Source organism: Rhinolophus sinicus, chromosome 2 (assembly GCF_057876585.1).
Source record: "Rhinolophus sinicus isolate RSI-liver-muscle chromosome 2, RSI-T2T, whole genome shotgun sequence".
In the NCBI taxonomy this organism is placed as follows: domain Eukaryota; kingdom Metazoa; phylum Chordata; class Mammalia; order Chiroptera; family Rhinolophidae; genus Rhinolophus; species Rhinolophus sinicus.
In genome coordinates this window covers 37,062,200-37,066,618 of record NC_142502.1, presented here as the reverse complement: position 1 = coordinate 37,066,618, position 4,419 = coordinate 37,062,200, and the positions used below count along the sequence as shown (strand labels likewise).

Genomic DNA, 4,419 nt, shown 5'->3' with positions numbered 1-4,419 from the left:
TAAAACACTATCTCTTTCACAAACATCTCCTTCTCTATTATAGTTTCCTGGTTAAAAATTGTCTCTACAGAATTACTATTCAGAAATAATTATTAATTTTTTTCTTTTCAATCTTTTTATTTGTTTGGTATTGATAGTTCTGCAATACTATTGTTAAGTACATGTTTTTCTTCCTTAAAAATAAGTTCTTAGAGCACTGTATGGAAGTATGCATTTCATTACAAAAAAAAATCTACTTAAAAACAAAATTTTGCAACATGTATAATTTAGGGAATTATATATGCTAAGTCACAAATTATTAACTTGAGGAAGGAATATTACTCCGAATAAATATTTCAATTTTATAATAGGGGGAGATTTCACACAATTTTGGTACTCTACATCAAGTTTAATTGACCTTATCAGTGACCTTCCAAAGTAGAGACTATTTGCAAATGACAGATAAAAAAATTGGAAGAGGGGAGGAAAATTCTCACTCTTACTTTTTATCTCATAGACATTTGAACTAGGCATTTGGTTACATTGATCTTAAAAACCCAATCAAATTCTGGAACTGTTGTCTGGGGTAAATTTTTCCACTGTCAATTTCAAAACTAAAGACACATTTTAATATTACAACTCTATCATCTCACTATGGAGTAAATATTTAAGCATTGCTTCTGTTTAATAACGACTATGACTGCATTCTTGTGAAAATATAATTAAATTTTGACCATATCTTATAATATGAAACTCAAACAATCATTGAAACTCTTACAGTATTTTCTTTCTATCATAAAAATTTAGGATGGAATCTAAACATAACATGAAAACTTGTAGAACTATCTGGTGACTCTAACCTCCCAGGCAATTTGAATTCAGTGAAAATTAGGGATGGATTTAATATTGGTTTGTGATGATTATAGATTTAAAAATGGAACTACACTGCAGCAGGATATACATAGACAACTTTATAAGATACAGAAGTAATTTTATGAGATAGTTTTATTTTAAAAATATTTTCACTTTAACTATAATTTATCTGATTTGATGACAGGGAAGATCCCTTAAATCAATCATTTGTAAATTAGTAATTGCTCTTTAAATTGCTCTTTAAATTTCTTTTTCTTGATAGGTTATCTTATCTAAGAAACAAGTCCAATCTTACATAAAAAATGCATCATCTAATCAAGGTCAGTAGGCAAATAGTACCCTATAGGACTTAAGACATTATATATATATGTTAGTTATCTAAGATATATTAGGTATATCCTCTTTCTGTCAAATTGTTACATTAAGCTAAAAGAAGGATGAATCAATGGCATAGTAAGAATGTTTTCAGATTTATTTGGTTTTGTTTTAAGCAAAGATTACTATATTCACATAACTTTTTAGTTTTACTTTAGGGAAAAAAATGACAATGAGGAAAAAGTTTATGAATCTCTGTTTCTTTTATGAAATATTGCAGCTAAAACCAGCAATCACTTACATGTGCAACCACCAACTCTGAATACAATATGAATTACACGTAGGAAATAGAATTTACCTAGATGAATTCTGGTTATTTTTTAAAAATATGCAATCATATTAGAGAACACTGTGACTTCTATACTTTGAATTAATTTAGAAAATGAAACTCCTGCCTCCATAATATATAAGGAAATAATATAAGGAAATAAGAAAAATTTTCTATGTAAGTCATCCAGTATAAACAAAGTTCATTGTCTGATTTATTTTATCAAAAGGTAAAAGATTCACTGCTATATTTACATGGGCTATTTTAATCCTCAGTAGTTCTTATACACAAAATAAATTTAGCATGTACTTATATCTGGGGTTCCCAAAGTAAGATATTGATACAAAATTTAGTAAATTGGTTGACGTTCATAACTAAAGAAAAATAAATTGAATTATTGAACATAAAATGTTTACTAACTTCTGATTTGTACAACAGACTCTGGTATTGAGACCTGACTGGGTGGTTTCTTAAACTTATTCATCATGAACATTACTCAGTCTTATATTTTAACACCCTTCAGTGCCGTCCTTTGTTTGGTGTTCCATTTTGCAATTTATATGATCATTTCATTGAACTTAAATTGTTCTTCCAGGATTTCATTCATTACCATGATAAAGTTTATTATGTTTAGCAAGTTGAATGTATACTAGTTTTTGAGATTAGACAGATTTTCTTTTTAAGGTTTCATTTACAGTCATCAGCTCTGCCTACTATGATGAACCATTTTTAGCTTTTTAGAAGCTTTTAAATATAAATAATATTAGAAGCTGAGCAAGTTCTTTTCAGTTTTTTACACATGACTAATTCTCTTTTATAAACACTTTCTTTTTAAAGTATATGCGTGATTTCTTCTTTCAAAGTTATGATTTGACTTGGAGTTAACTGTTCTTGAATTCTGTTCCTCTTAAGCATTTTCACATATTTAGGTGCCGAGCTTTAAATATGGGTAGTTGGACACTAAACAAACTGCGTGTTCAGAGAGACACATCCAGCAGACTTGAAAATGGGCACTCCAAGGGGATTCATGACAGGCATTTCATCCCATATGTCAGTGTCCCTGATGAAGTGAATGGCCCCAGACAATCCTCAGCCAGACCCTTTTATCTACATGGATGATTCCAGCATGAACTTGATACCACAGAATCCAGCTGGTCAATATGAAAGAGGAACCAAAAATGCACCTCATTCATGCACACACAACATAAAAGAGTTGGAGGCTCTGTTTAGCCACACCATGTTTCCAGATAAAAATCTCCAGAAGGACCTTGCCTGGAAACTCAACCAACCCGGAATCAACGATAAAGACTTAGCTCAGGAACCGGTGAGTCAAATTGAGGAAGCAGCAGCGACAACAGCTATCACTACAGCAACCAAGCCGGGTTCTTCCAGCCCATAACGTGCCCACCTCACCCACAACATCAACCAGTCCTTAGTCTTCTTTTCCTGTAGTTTCAGATTTCTATAGCTCCCTTCCATCTCAGCCGTTAGGCCCTTCCAGTTGGGCATGAGACTCTGTCATCACTGAGAATCCCATTAGCGATGCCCAAATGCAAGGTCCTCAGTCGGAGAGGCTAGTAGCCAGTTCCTGCTTCTTAAGCTGATGCCTACGACATAGCCCAGATCATGTAACTGTACAGTTTTCCTAATGAGGATGAGCTGACTCTTCTTTCCACTGTTTACATCAGTATTGCTCACCCACAGGGCCCAGCTAGAAGAACAGAGTTCTTCATTTAGCATCTTTGCTGGTCCAGCTGTGGATCCGTCTCCTGGAAAACCTCTCCAATATGACAAGCTGAGGCTTTGCAGCCTACAGTCTAAGAGACGGCCTGGAATTTCAGAACCCATCCGGTATGAGGGACTTTGGATTTCTCTGATCACAATTCTAATTAATGCCAGATTTTACAGAAAAAAATATATAGATAAAGATAGAGATAAGTAGTTATTCTTTAGAAAATTGAAGGTATGACCTCAAAGTCTTTTTTGGATAACTACCCAAGGCGGATGGAAATCATCTGGGTATATTTAGAGCAAACGGAGAAGAAAGCACAGTTGACTCCTATACCCAGCGCAGGGTTCTGCTGCGCACCTGCCTTGGGCACTCAGAGAGCCCCACGTGCCCTAAGAAGTGCCATCACACCTGTGGACAATGCAGTAACCAGTCCACAGTAACTGGCCCCTGGCACAATAAAACAACCTCAGCCATGACAACCTCCAGCTCGCATGCGACGCTTCTAAGCTTATCACACTTGCCGGTCTTTTCTTTCTTTCTTTCTTTCTTTCTTTCTTTTTTTTTTTTTTTCCAGTAGATACCTTTTGCCTTTTTAATCTTTTTTTTTTTTCCCCTTATCCCCCCCCCCCACCCCGCCGCCGCCCCATGCACACTCTGGTTCAAGCCGTTGTTTCTCAGTTTAGTTGTGTAGGACACAACTCCCTGGCCCATGCTGGTATTATGAGCCTTGCCTCCCCCCACCCCCTCCTGCCCCAGGGGAAGTTTACACTGAGCTCCAGCTGCTCACCGTAGCCAAGCTCCAGGGAGAGCCATTGTTCACAATCTTAGCAGAGGGTGCAGCTCACTGGCCCATGTGGGAATCCAACCAGCGACATCGGCATTAGGAGAAGGATGCTCCAACCACCTGAGCCACCAAGCTGGCCCTCTTTTTTTTAACTACCCCTCTTGGAAAATATCACACAGTTTTCTTTTGGATTTGGTAATGCATAAAATGACATTATTTTCTTTAATCTCTGTGCAAATATTTGTAATGTTACTATTTTAAGATACTCTCTGAGGTATCTTCTACCTCTTCTTTTCTTTAGGCTTTCATTCAGCATTTAAACATGTTTAAGTCCTATAAAAACACAGCAAAACATAAAGCAACCTCTCTCACCTCAGCTTCTGTTTAGCAACAAGCTGATTCTCTTTT

The 4,419-nt window shown here is 35.9% G+C and overlaps 1 pseudogene; it reads left to right on the top strand.

Annotated features, from left to right (window-relative positions):
- Positions 1-2,561: 2,561 nt before the first annotated feature.
- LOC109452178 (arginine-fifty homeobox pseudogene) lies at positions 2,562-3,372 on the top strand (annotated as a pseudogene).
- The last annotated feature ends 1,047 nt before the right edge of the window (positions 3,373-4,419 follow it).